This window comes from Kogia breviceps, chromosome 9, assembly GCF_026419965.1.
Source record: "Kogia breviceps isolate mKogBre1 chromosome 9, mKogBre1 haplotype 1, whole genome shotgun sequence".
Lineage (NCBI taxonomy): Eukaryota > Metazoa > Chordata > Mammalia > Artiodactyla > Physeteridae > Kogia > Kogia breviceps.
The window spans coordinates 90,099,900-90,114,241 of record NC_081318.1 but is presented as its reverse complement, the minus strand read 5'-3'; the positions used below and the strand labels follow the sequence as shown (position 1 = coordinate 90,114,241).

Genomic DNA, 14,342 nt, shown 5'->3' with positions numbered 1-14,342 from the left:
AGGGAAAGTGTCAGGGCATGACTTGTGAGCAGCATAAAGGCCTCTGTGGGATCAACGTTAGGGTCTTCATTAAAGACATTATCAGGGCCTCTGTTAAGCAGAGCCTCAGGGCCTCCGTTATGGACAGCATCAAGGATTAATTTGGGCCAGTTTCAGGACCTTGGTAAGACCTGGGTCCAGGATATTAGCTCAGGATACTATCAGGACTTTAGATATGGCCGGCAGCTGGGCCTTAGTTAGCGACAGTGCCAGGGCCTGAGGTAGGACTAGCATCATGGCCTTTGTTAGGTACAGTGTCAGAGACGGAGCTAGGAGTTTTTTCAGGGTCTGAGTTCGGTGTAGTGTCAGGGCCTGAGTTAGGACAAGTCTCCAGGCCTTAGTTAGGGAGAGTTTCACAGCCTCGGGAGTAATTTCAGGGCCTTATTTAGGGACAGCATCAGGGATTTAGTTAGCATGAGAGGAGCCATTCCTGCTAGCACCTTGAAAGCCGACACACGCAAATGCAAAAGTGAACCATGCACGCTGCTGTGAAGGAATATTCCACAGCAGTTGAGTACATTTTCTTTAAGGTTAACAAGAGTTTAAAAATTATTTTTTTAAGGAAACAATATTCACGAGTTGCAAGAATTTCATCCTAAAGAAGAATCTCTTTAGCTAAACTGGACATTAGTTAAGGACAAGGTTAGGTTAAGGTCTAGGGCTAGTGTCAGTTAAAATGACCTAGGGTTGGTGTCAAGGCCTCAGTTACATAGAGAATCAGGGCCTAATTTATGACCTTTGTCAAGGTTTCTGGTAGGGACAGCGTCAGAGCCTGACATAGGGAGAGCGTCAGGGCCTGGGTGAGGCCTTGCGTCAGCCCCCTAGCTGCAGACACTGTCAGGGCGTGACTTAGGGGCAGCATCACAGGCTTTGTTGGGTCAGCATTCGGGTCATAGTGAAAGACATGAGCAGGGCTTGAGTGAGTCACAGAAGCAAGGCCTCGGTTATGGAAAGCTTCAGGGCCTGAGTTAGGCAGAGCCTCCGGTATTCACTTAAGGACAGTAACAGGGCTTTCTTTGGGACAGTGTCAGGATTGTGGATAGAAGTGCGTCAGAATATCGGCTCAGGATAGTGTCTGGATTTTAGTTATGGATTGCAACAGGTCCCATGTTAGGGACAGATTCCGGGCCTTAGTGAGAGATAGTTGTCAAGACCTTAGTTACTGAGAGCATCAGGGCCTCCGTTTTGAAGCAATGTCAGGGCTTCAGATGAAAACAGCATCACGGACTGGCTTGGGGCGAGTGACACGGCCTGAGTGAGGCCCAGCGTCTGTCCGTTAGCTGGGGCCACTCTCAGGGCATGACACAGGAGCAGCATCAGTGCCTTTGTTGGATCAGCATTATGGTCTTCGTTAAAGACATGATCAGGCCTTCTCTTAGGGACAGCGTCAGGGCTTACTTAGGGACATTTTCAGGACCTTGGTAAGTGATGGGTTGGTCAATTAGCTCAGGAGAGTGTGAGGACTTTAGATATTGAGGGCAACAGGGCCCTAGTCAGGGACAGTGTGAGGCCCTGACTCAGGACGAACATCCAGGCCTTAGTTAGTGACAGTGTCACGGCGTTGGGACTCAATTCAGGTCCTGAAGTCGGCACAGCATAAGAGCTTCAGTTGGCATAAGAGGCAAGATATTAGCTAGGTACAGGGTGGGGGTAAACTCTAGGGATCGTGTCAGCAAACGACCTAGGGATAGCGTCAAGGCCTGCGTTACTGAGAACCTCAGGGGCTTATTTAGGACCAGCATCAGGGCCGGACAGAGGGCCAGCAACAAGGCCTGAGTGAGACCCAGTGTCAGGCCCCCTGGCTGGAGGCACCGTCAGGGCGTGTCCTGGGAGCAGCAGCAGGGCCTTTGTTGGGTCAGCATTCGCATCATAATGAAAGACATCAAGAGGGCCTGAGTGAGTCACAGAATCCAGGCCTCAGTCAGGGAAAGCTTCAGGCCCTGAGTTAGGCAGAGCCCCGGTATTCACTTAAGGACAGTAACAGGGCATTCTGTGGGACAGTGTCAGAATCGTGGAGAGAAGTGGGTCAGAACATGAGCTCAGGATAGTGTCTGGATTTTACTTATTGATTGCAGCAGGGTCCATGTTAGGGACAGATTCCGGGCCTTAGTGAGAGATAGTTGTCAAGACCTTAGTTACTGAGAGCATCAGGACCTCCTTTAGAAGCAATATCAGGTATTCAGGTAAAAATGGCTTTGGGCGAGTGACACGCCCTGTGTGAAGCCTAGTGTCAGTCCGTTATCTGGAGACACTGTCAGGGCATGACACATGAGTAGCAGCAGTACCTTTGTTGGATCAGCATTATGGTCTTCGTTAAAGACATGATTATGCACTGTCTTATGGACAGTTTCACGGCTTACTTAGGGACATTTTCAGGACTTTGTTAAGAGATGTGTTAGTAAATTAGCTCAGGACAGTGTGAGGACTTTAAATATTGACGGTATCAGGGCGTTAATTAGGGAGAGGCTCAGTCCCTGATATAGCACGAACATCCAGGCTTTACTGCGGGTCAGTGTCAGGGACTGAGTTAGGAGTAGTGTCAGGGCCTTAGTTAGAGACACTGTCTGGGCCCCATTTAGGACGAGCATCTAGGTCTCCATTTAGGACAGTGTTATGGCCTTCAGATTAAATTATGGACATTTGTTAGACACAGCATAAAGGCTTAAGTTAGCATAAGATTCAGGACTTTTGCTCTGGGAGGTATAGGGTAAAGTCTAGGGGTCGTCAGGAATTTACCTAGGAATACTGTCAAGACCTTAGTTACTAAGGGTATCAGGGCCTTATTTAGCACCTGTGTCAGGGCTTCCTGTAGGGACAGCATCCAAGCCTGACTTAGGGAGAGCGACAGGGCCTGAGTGAGGCCCAGTGGATGGTCAGACACTGTCAGGGCATGACTTAGGAGCAGCATCAGGGCCTTTGTTGTGTCGGCATTCAGGTCATAGTTAAAGACATGAGCAGGACCTGAGTACGTCACAGAATCAAGGCTTCAGTTAGGGAAACTTCAGAGCCTGAGTTAGGCACAGCCTCAGGTCTTCACTTGAGGACAGCGACAGGGCTTTCTTTGGGACACTGACAGGACCTTGGATAGAAATGTGTCAGGATATTAGCTCAGGATAGTGTCTGGATTTCAGTTATTGATTGCCTCAGGTCCAATGTTAGGGATAGATTCCGGCCCTTAGTGAAAGATAGTGTCAAAGCCTTAGTTAAGATTAGTCAGGGCCTTAGTTAGGGAGAGTATTAGGGCTTCAGGTAGGAAAAGATGCAGTACATTAGCTTGGAACAGAGTCAGGTTCCATGCCAGGGATAGTGTCAGGAAATTATTGAGAGCATCAGGGCCTTAGGGCCAGTGCCAGGGACCTAAATCAGGACCACTTCTAGCGCTTCATATACAGACAGCGTCAGCGTCTATGTAAAGTATAGCCAAAGGGCCTAAGTGAGGCCTATCTTCAGGTCCTGAGTTAAGGAAAGTGTCAGGGCATGACTTAGGAGCAGCATAAGGGCCTCTGTGGGTCAGGATATTAGCTCAGGATAATGTCAGGACTTTAGATATTGGCGGCAGCTGGGCCTTAGTTAGAGAGAGTGTCAGGGCCTGAGTTAGGAGTAGCATCAGAGCCTTTGTTAGGTACAGTGTCAGGGACTGAGTTAGGGAGAATGTCAGGGTCTGAGTTAAGTGTAGTCAGGGCCTTAGTTAGGCTAGAGACTCCAGAACCTTCCCTGAGTTCCAAAGGGCAGATTTGAACAGTTGCTAATCAGGGAAGGGAGGGGATGCAGAGACCAAGGAGGAACAGACTAGAATCAACAGAGCAGCCTTGGGGCAAGATCCTGGTTTTGCCTCAAGGGATACAGTTAAGAGTATCTTTGGGCTGTTTAGCAACTTAAACCCCCACAAAATAGAAGATTTTAGTCTTCTTCATTCCAGAGAAGCTCCTCAAGAGACCATCTGAGGTCAGATTAAAGTGAGTTAAGGCCTTGTACACACACTAATCCTTAGGATCACCTGTGTCCTTAAACCATTGCTGTAAAACTCCTCACCAGATCCTCCTGCATTGGGACACACGGTTTTTGAAGGTAGGAGTTTTCTGTGTCCCCCTTTGGCTGCCAAAGGAGTAAAGAGCTATTCTTTTCTACTTACTGCAAACCTCTCTCTGAGATTCGATTTGGCACTGGTGCATAGAGGTCGAGTTTTCAACATCAAATTTAGTACCCAGTGTGGGGCTGACTTGGGGATGGCCCCTGTGGGTCCCCTGACTTGATCGGACACTGAGATTTTCTCCACACTAGCCTCTTTCGAGAGAGTGTAGGGTTGGAGAATTCCTTTAGAGGCCAAACCACCTGGGACCCTTGCCTGGAAAGGCCGAGCCCCAGTCATCCCAGCAGTTAGAACTCTGGGGCAGGAGTAAATGGTGGAAGAGAGACCACCCTAGCAGCTGCCGAGGTCGTCTTTGCCTTGAGGACGTTCCTCTCTTCCTCCTGCCTGGACTGTCCCGAATGTCCTATTCCAAGGGATTATTTTGGGGAACCAGAAAAATAGCATTTGGGATGTTGCAGCACCTCAGCCAGCATGTGGTAACTCCCCTGGCATGCAGTCTGAGGTCCTTTTAGCCCTGTACATTTGGGGGAACCTTGGTTCCCATTTGGGTGACTTTTCATTCCAGGAAATCTCATTTGGAAGGTGAACCACTTGGACAGAGGTCACAGGCTAAGTTGAGAATTGGAAGCTGATTTGAGTCTTGTGCTGTTTGGTTGTTGGTTTCTCTTTGGTTTCTGGTTCCTTTGGTTTGAGGCTTCCGTTGGTGTTTAGGGTTTTGTTTTGTTCTTAGTCCGTGTGTGGTGAGTGTTCTATGGTTCAAACATAAGAAGTGCTTCTTCTTCAGTTCCATCTGATAGCCAATGGGCAAAATCCTGGCAGACTGGTCAACCTATAGTTGTAAACCTAAGAGTAAGAAAAGAATGAAATTCTATTGTAATTTTGTCTGGCCAATGTATGGATACATTCTTGAAAAATGAGGAAAGGTGGTCTTTGAATGGAAGCCTAAATGACTATACTATCCTTCAGCTAGAGTTATTTTGTCACAGGAGGAGAAAGACAAAAGAAATTCCATATGTTCAAGCATTTATGAAACTACGTAATAAAGAAGGTGAGCAACTAGGTAACAGGCTGATGGTACAAAGAGAAAAGAAAGTCACTTTGTACTAGAGCTCGTTGTGTCTGAATGCAGAAAAAAATAAGGGACAACATAAGATGGATACAGAAGGTGATGAACATTTGTGCAAAGGGAACACTGAGGGAAGAGTTGTGCATGACCATGACTTTCTAAGATGGATATTGTTGGAAGTGGGTTAGGGCAAGCCTGCATTTGGTTTCTCCCTCCAAAGTTTTCCTGGAATGCTGCTTTTGATTGTGAACAGCTGGTGAGTTCCTTTGCCTGTGTCTGTGATCCGTATTTTTGTTTGAAATCTCTTTACTTTGGTTCAGTGAATAAGCGTTGTTTGGCCAATTCTAACAGTTCTTTTGATCTCCAGCTAACTTTGGGATGCTTTAGAAGGCCCTTGAGCCATCTCAGAGAGAAATGTTTGATTAGTATGTTAAATTACATGGAATTCCTAAAAATCTAGTATGTCCTGGTAAAATTTTATCAGTCATAATTCTAGTTATTATTAAATGTTTTATGTAACAGCAATCATGGTTTCTTTTGTCATTTACAGTGTGATCCAAGGTTTAACCATGACCTTTTAAGCCTTTATGTGATTTATAGATAGTTACTGTTGTGCTCTAACACTTTGCAAAAGTGCTCCATCTTCAAGAAGATCTATGTGAAGGATGTTTTGGCAAGCACAGGTCTCTGATAAATTTCATATCATAATCCAAACTGGGTAAGAAATGAAAAATCTTAATGGAGAATTGGATGGCTTCATAAAAATTTGAAAGGATTGGTTACTGAGTGAACTGGTGAATATGGTTATAATGTTTTTGTTTTTTTGTTACTGGCTTTGATCTGTGTTTTCCAGACACAAGGAAGTCGTTTCCCTCAAGCTACTTAGGACTTGGAGCAATTGGATAAATGACACCTCTGTATCGAAGTGTATATTTATGAAAGTTACTGGGTTGACTTTATTTTGCCCTGATGTTTAAGAGGAAAGGAAAATTACCTAGTGAAGTTATCAGAATGTAATTACTCATGATGTATCACTGTGTGCTTTAGGTCTACTGCTAAAAGCACATGTACAACGCTTGTGTGACAATTGGGTATGAATAATAAAATATATGGCTTATATAAAGCATTTTGTCATTAACATACCTCTGAGCATGTTCACAATACCTGATCAGTATTCCCCCAAAGTGGATTAACTAGGCAGATATAAAGGAGGCCTAGCGATGAGGAACATGATCTACACCTGGGCCAAACAGCTGAATCACTCTGGCACTGAGGAATTGACATTTTGATCATCAATGCTTTCTATTGAAAGACTTGGAATCAAAAGGGAACAAAACTCTTCATGTATTGAGATGTGAGGAAGTCACTCTGGCTTGTACATGGTTTAACTTAAATTTTACTGACCAAAGTGGCCTGTTTTGTGGCCTTTTGGATACAAATTGTACATCTGCTTTGGCATTGAGGAGGGGAATGCATTTTACAGTCAAGGAGTAACTATGGTTCAGACATCCAAGATAAACCTAAGTGACCTTTGTCGATGTGATTTAGATGCATTCCTGTATTCTTTTTCTGTTTTCTTTTTAAGTTTTTTTTTGATGTGGACCATTTTTTAAGTCTATTGAATTTGTTACCATATTGTTTGTTTCATGTTTTGGTTTTTAGGCCATGAGGCATGTGGGATCTTAGCTCCCTGCCCAGGGATCAAACTGGCACCCCCTGTGTTGGAAGGCAAAGTCTTAACCATTGAGCCACCAGGTAAGTCCCCACATTCCTGTATTGTTGAAATTGAATTTCTGAGCTACATCAGACTCAGGATGCCACTAGCCATTCTGAAAACAATGTCTACTGGTAGCTGCAACTGTATGTTTTCAAGGACTCCTCTCTTAACTATTAAATTTCAAACAATGACTTTAGATCAGATACTAATAGAAAGATGAGACATATGTGTAGTGTTCAGTAGCTCCTGTTATGGATATGTCAATACTACGTCAGAAGTTAAAACCTACTTAGGTAGAATTAGACAACTGGCTATGAAGTCTCTCTGAAGTGCCAGTTCCAGACCAGGTTTCAGACTTATTCTGCTGAATTCCTAAGGGGATGAGATCTATTTTTCCTATTAAATGTTCAGTTGTTACCCCTCCTATTTTAACTGGATTGGTTGCACCAAAATCGGGGACCAAGGGAGTCTCAGGTACAGGACTTGGAACTCAAATATTTCTAACTTGGTATCCATTCCCCTAGATTTAGGCAGGACTGTGCCCCATTTCAGCAGGAAGTAGCCAGAGTGGTCATCACCCTGTTCCCTGAAAGATGTGGGGAAAGATAAAAGGGAAGTGGGGATTAAAACCGAGTCCCCTTAATAACCGAGTTCCTGTGCCAAGTTTATGATTAATGTCTCCATCTGAAATGATTATTCCTTTTGTTGTCAAAAATCTGCTCTCCTCAAGATTGAGGAGTATCCAGAAGAGGAGTGAAACTGAGAGGGACTCTGTGGTCTCCTGGGCACAGAAGACTTTCTGTGTGCCTCCTAACTTTTTTTGTAGGGAATAGACTAGAGACTCCAGGACCTTCCCTGAGTTCCAAAGGGCAAATTCGAACAATTGCTAATCAAGGAAGTGAGGAGATGCAGAGACAGGGAGGAACAGTCAAGAAACAATAGTGCAGCCTTGTGACAGGGTCCTGGTGCTGCCTCAAGGGATACACATAACAATATCTTTGAGCTCCTTAAAGAACTAAAACCCCCAACAAATGGAAGATGTTAGCATTCTTCATTCCAGAGAAGCTCATCCAGAAACTATCTGAGACAAGATTAAAGGAGTGCAGGCCCTGCATACACACTGATCCTTATGAGCAACCACACCCTTGAACCACTGCTATAAAACACCATATCCTCCCGCATTGGGACACACAGCTGTTGAGGGCACAAGCCTGCTGTGTCCTCCATGGGCTGGCAGAGTGATAAAACTAATCTTTTCCATTTTTCCAAAACACTGTTCTTGAGATTTGAATCAGAACTGGTGCATAGAGGCTGATTATTCAGTATCAGTTAGGTACAGAGTCAGGCAGTTAGTTAGAAACAGTGTCAGGTCTATAGTTATGGAAAGCCTCAAGGAATTAGGGAGGGACACACAAAGATATTACAGACAGCATCAGATCCTGAGTTGGGGAGAGTGTCAGGGCATGATGTAGGACCAGCATCAGGACTGTAGTTAGGATCAGCATCACGGTCTTAGTTAAATTTATTGCCAGGATCTGAGTTAGCAAAGTGGCAGGGCCTGAGTTAAGGACAGCTTCAGGGCCTTAGTTAGGGACAGAGTCAGGACCTGAGTTAGGGACAACGTCAGGGACTGAGTGAGGCCTAGTGTCAGGGTCTTAGCTAGGATCAGCATCAGGGCCTTAGTTAAAGACATTATCAGGGTCTGAGTTAGGTACAGCAACAGGGCTTCAAAGGGACAGCCTCGGGGCCACACTTTGGGATGGCATCAGGACTTTAGTAGGGACAGTGTCAGGACCATGGTAAGAGATGGATCAAGATATTAGCTCAGGATAGTGTCAGCACATTAGTTATTGACGGCAGCAAGGCTGATGTGAGGGACAACTTCAGGGCCTTAGTTAGGAACAGCCTCAGGGCCTCACTTAGGGACAGTGTCAGGACTTACTTAGGAAAGCGTCAGTTAGGGTTAGTGTTAGGGCATGGGTTAGGATTAGGGTAAAGATTAGGCTGTGGCTACGGGTTAGGGTTAGTGTATGGGTTAGGGAACTGGTTACTGTTAGGGCATGGGTTAGGATTAGGGTAAAGATTGGGGTATGTATACGTGTTACTGTATGGGTTAGGATTAGCGTAGGGTTAGGGCACGGGTTAGGATTAGGGTACAGTTTAGGGTATGACTACGGGTTAGAGTTACTGTATGTGTTAGGCTTAGGGTACAGGTTAGGGTTAGGTTTAGGGTATGCTTTAGGGTTGGGGTATTTATTAAACCTCTCCCACTCTCCCGATATCACTTAGCAGGTAAAGTAATATTATTTCAGCTACAGGAATGGAGAAGAATATAGACAGTAGGATAAGACAAATAACACACACATTATAAATACATCTCATTAGGATTTTGTTTGTAACCTGTACTTTAAAACACTAGTGCTTAGGAAATCTATTGGAGGCAGAATCAGTAAAGGGTAGTTTTATGGGAATAACATCACAGATTTTCTGTAGAATACACAGATTTTGACTGGTTAGCAAGTCAAGGAGGCATGCTTTTGTTCTGAAGATAAAAACCCTCTTCTAAATTGAGCTGTTATTGGAAGTTAGAAATTTTCTCTTGCTGTTGTATTGCTTTGTATTTTCATGATTATTCTGCTTGCATCTCCCTTGTTAAACCTTTGATTTGGGGAAGAGTGCCATTACTGGAAATGAGTTTACAGAATTTTTCTCAGAAACAGAAGGAAAGGGTTCTCACCTAAATATTAAGAAATAATCTCTATACTGGTGTACTAACAGAATTATGATTCAGGGATAATAATTCTATGAAATGTAATTAAACACACAGTATATATATACTTTCTCTTTTAAATTTCTATTGTTACATTTTAAAAAATAAAATTCAAGTTCTTTGTAACAAGTGAAATTTCAAAAGATGAAGGGAAAAGATAATATTTTACCACTTGCCATCCCTTCCCACTCCCTGAAACGGCCAGCACAATGTGTAGCATTCTCATTTTATGAGGTGTTCCTTACATCTGTAAGGAATGTATGAATTAGGATATGTGTGTTAACAGACAAGTACTGATACATATGAAATATATAATCACAAAATACCTAAGGAATACCAAGAGAGGTCGACTCAACACTCTGTAATAACTTACACGGGAAAGGATCCAAAGATGAATAGATCGATACATACATATAATGAACCAGATGCTGTACCCCTAGAACACACACAACATTTTTATCAAATTTGCTGTGATCATAAATAACCATTTAATTTTAAAAAACACACAAGAAGTAGGGAGATATAAGCTCTTGGGGGTTTGCCTGGCACATTCCACTCTAACTTGCAGCCTACTAACACGATTTCCAGGAAGGCTCTGTTGCCCCCAAACCCAGAGTTGGAAATGGAGAAATGCTGCCGCCTTGTGGCCGTATCCCGCAAGAGCGGCTTTAAATCCACAGCTAAAAGTCACTTACATCTACAAGTGCTCAGGGCTGTAAAAGACACTTACCATCAAAAAATGTCCTGAGCTAGGCAATGGCCAAAAAAATTCAAAGCACGCAAATGTGTCAAAGAGATAGTATGAAGAGGTAAGTTTTACTCACTCTTTATCAAAAAAAAGGAAAATGGTTAGAAGCTCAACATCAGGAATTATTAGACTCATCTAACCTCCAAAAATGTTTCAACTCACACAAGTCAACTACCAACAGCAAAAAGACTACAAACAATAAATGCTGAAGGGGTTGTAGTGAACTCTGTACTCTCTAGCTGCTGGTAAGATGTAAAGTGGTAAGAGCCAATAATGAGAACAGAAAGGAGCTGCGCTTTATAATAAAAATTGAGCCACCATTCCATCCAGCAGGCCCACAGCTGAGCCTCTCACTTGAGAAGACCAGAGTCGAAAAGACACAGGCCACAAGAGCTGCACTACACGAATTTTCACAGTAGCCAAGACACCGAAGAAAACAAAATGTCCATCAACAGATGAATGGATAAGAAGAACTGGTCCATCTACACAGTGGAATATTAGCCATGGAAAACAATGAAACACTGCTCTTTGAGGAACCATAATGAGCCTAGAGATAATCACAGAACATGAGATAAGTTGGAAAGCAAAAGACATATTGTATAACATCACTTATAGGCGTTATTTAACAATTGACACAAATGAACATATTTTCACAAAGAAAGACACTCACAGACATAGAAAACAAACTAAGCTTATGTAAAATGAAACGTGGGGGGAATGGATAAATTAAGATTAAGTTGACCATATGTCTACAAATACGTATTAAATACATATATCAAACAGACCGACCATATAGCAAGGGAGGTCACCAGAACACTCTGCAATAATTTACATGGGAAGAGGATCTGTACATGAATATATATATATATATATATATATATATATATATATATATACACATAAAATGTACAAATGAACCAGATTGTGTACACCTAGGAGAAGCAATATTCTAATCATTACCCCGATTAAAAGAATTAAAAGAGCGAACAAGAAGTAATGTGACATAAATTTCTGGGGTTTTTTCCTGGCACATTCCATTCTAATTTACAACCTGGGAACAGGACTTACAGAAGGGCTCTGCTGCCCTAGAAACCAGGTGTGGGAATGTAGCAATGCTGACGCCATGTGGCCGTTTCCCACAGCAGCAGCTTTGAAGTCAGTGCTAATGGTCACTCAATATTCACACGCATTGCAGGCTTGTCAATGACACCTGCTCTGCAAAAAATATCCTGGGGTCGAAAATCAACCAAAAAATTCAAAAGAGGGCAACCTTCCAAGAAGACAATTTCAAGAGGTTTATTGTACTTACAGTTTTTTCTGTTTTTGTTTAACAGAATAAAAAAAGGCGTGGAAAAATGCTGAACATTAGGAATTATTAAAGACATGCAAATACACGATACAAAAACCTATCGGGTCACAGCATTCAGAATGGCCATCAGGCAAAATTCTGAAAACAATAAATGCTGAAGGGCTGGTAAAGAAATGCGTCCCCGCGGTTCTAAGTGGGACGCGGTAAGAGCCACTAATGAAAACACAATAGAGTTGCCTGGAAAGGGTAAACATTGAGCTACCATTCAATCAAGCATACCCACGGCTGGGTCTATCACCTGAGAGGATGAGAATCAAAAAGACGCAGGCTGGACATCCTGCACGGCAGCAACATGTACCGTAGGCAAGGCTTGGACGAAACCAAAATGTCCATCCACAGAACAATGCACCAAGAAGAAGGGGTCCATGTACACAATGGAATAGTACTCCGATGAAAAATATAAATTCGATTTTAAAACCAAATGTAATTAAGGAGACATCAGCTTTGGGGGATTTCCCCAGACACATTCCACTGTAATTTAGAACCGAGGAACGCCACTGGCAGGAAGGTCTGTTTCACTAGTTACCAGAGTGGAGACGCAGAAATGCTGCCGCCCTCTCACCGTTACCTGAACCAGCAGCTTGCAAACCTGTGCTAATGGTCACTTCATATGCACAAGTAGTGGGGGGCTCGAAATGAAACCTGCACTCAACATGTCTTGAGAGAGTCATTGGCCAAAATATTTCAAAATGTGACACATATTTCAAGAAAAGAATCTGATGAGGTAAGCTGTACACGCAGTTTGAAGAAAAAAAGGACATCCCTAAAAGCTCAACTTCAAGGGTTTGTGAGACGCATGCAAGTCCAACCACAAAGACGTATCAGCTCACACCAGTCAGAGGCACCATCAGCAACAAAACTACAAACAATAAATGCTGAAGGGCCTGTGGAGAAGTGCATAACCTCAACCTAAAATGGCACTTAACCTGGTAAGGGCCACTAATGAGAACAGAACGGAGGTGCCTTTACAAGGTAAACATTGAGCGACGAGATGAGCCAGCAGGCCCACTCCTGGGACTGTAACCTAAGAAGACACAATTGGAAAGACACGGGCAGGCAAATCTGCACTCCAGCAGTATTACAACAGCCAAGACAAGGAAGCACCCAAAAAGTCCATCACCAGATGACTGGACAAAGAAGAACTGGGAGATGTACAGATAGAATATTGGCCAAGGAAAAACATGAAACAATGGCATTAGCAGCATCACAGGTGAGGCTAGAGTTAAACACGGAACTTGCAGTAAGTCAGAAAGCAAAAGACACATATCCTATGATATCACTTGTAGGTGTTAACTACATATTGATATCACTGAAGATATTTCCACAGAAAAATGCAATCACAGATTCAATAGACAGACTTGTGGTTCACCAATGGAAAGGTGTGAGGGTTGTATACATCAGCAAATCGGGTTTAACCGAGCTATACCAACACAGGTGAAAGGTATAATCCCCAAAAACCTACGGAATACCAAGGGAAGAGTACTCAACATTGTGTCATAAGCTACACGGGAGAAGGATCCAAAGAAGAATAGATATATGTTTCTGTGTAAAAGAGCCACACCTTTCACACCGACAACAAGCATAACATTGTAATCAAACTTGCTGTGATAAAAAAGAAAAATTAAATTAAAAAACCAGCGAGAAGTAGTGAGACACAAACCTAAGGGGCTTTCTCCTGGCACACTCCATTCTAATTTACAACCTAGAACACGACTTCCATGGAGGCTCTGTTGCCTCAGTAAGCTGAATTGGTAAAGGAGAACTGCTGCCGCCTTGTGGCCGTTTCTCAAAACAGCAGCTTTTAACCCGGCGCTGATGGTCACTTGATGTTCCACATAATTGCAGGCCTGTAAAGGACACCTGCACTCAAAACAAATCATTGGGTCGTAAATCGAGAAAAAAACTCAAAAGATGTGCACCTATGAAAACGACAATTTCAAGAGGCATAATTTATGCACACTTTGTCTTGTTTATTTCTTTTTCTTGTGTGAAATAAAAGGGCATGGAAAAATGCTCCACATCAGGAATGAAGAAAGCCATGCCAATCCAGTCTACAGAAACGTTCACCCACAGCCGTCAGAATGACCATCAGCAACAAAGTCCACAAAGAGTAAGTGCTGAGGGGATTTTAGGGAACTCTGTACCCTCTAGCTGCTCGTGGGATGTAACCCGGTAACAGCCAGTAGTGTGAACCGAATGGATGTGCGTTTAAAGGTACAAATTGAGCTACCATGTGATCGGATAGGCCCACTAATGGGCCTATCCCCTCAGTAGCACAAAATCAAAAAGACACAGGCTGGCCATCCTGCACTGCAGCAACATGTACCGTAGGCAAGGCTTGGACGAAACCAAAATGTCCATCTACAGAACAATGCAGCAAGAAGAAGGGGTCCATGTACACAATGGAATAGTACTCCGTTGAAAAATATAAATTCGATTTTAAAACCAAATGTAAGTAAGGAGACATCAGCTTTGGGGGATTTCCCCAGACACATTCCACTGTAATTTAGAACCGAGGAACGCCACTGGCAGGAAGGTCTGTT

The 14,342-nt window shown here is 43.3% G+C and overlaps 1 long non-coding RNA gene across 3 annotated transcripts in view; it reads left to right on the top strand.

Annotated features, from left to right (window-relative positions):
• Positions 1-13,860, top strand: part of LOC136794798 (uncharacterized) — a 191,936-nt gene extending 178,076 nt beyond the window's left edge. For 2 of the 3 annotated variants that reach the window (XR_010842006.1, XR_010842008.1), the window contains 2 exons: positions 6,858-6,950; positions 11,765-11,817. This is a non-coding gene — a long non-coding RNA (uncharacterized lncRNA). Of the gene's footprint in view, positions 1-6,857; positions 6,951-11,764; positions 11,818-13,798 lie in introns of those variants that run through there. The other variant, XR_010842007.1, reaches the window with a different exon arrangement.
• The last annotated feature ends 482 nt before the right edge of the window (positions 13,861-14,342 follow it).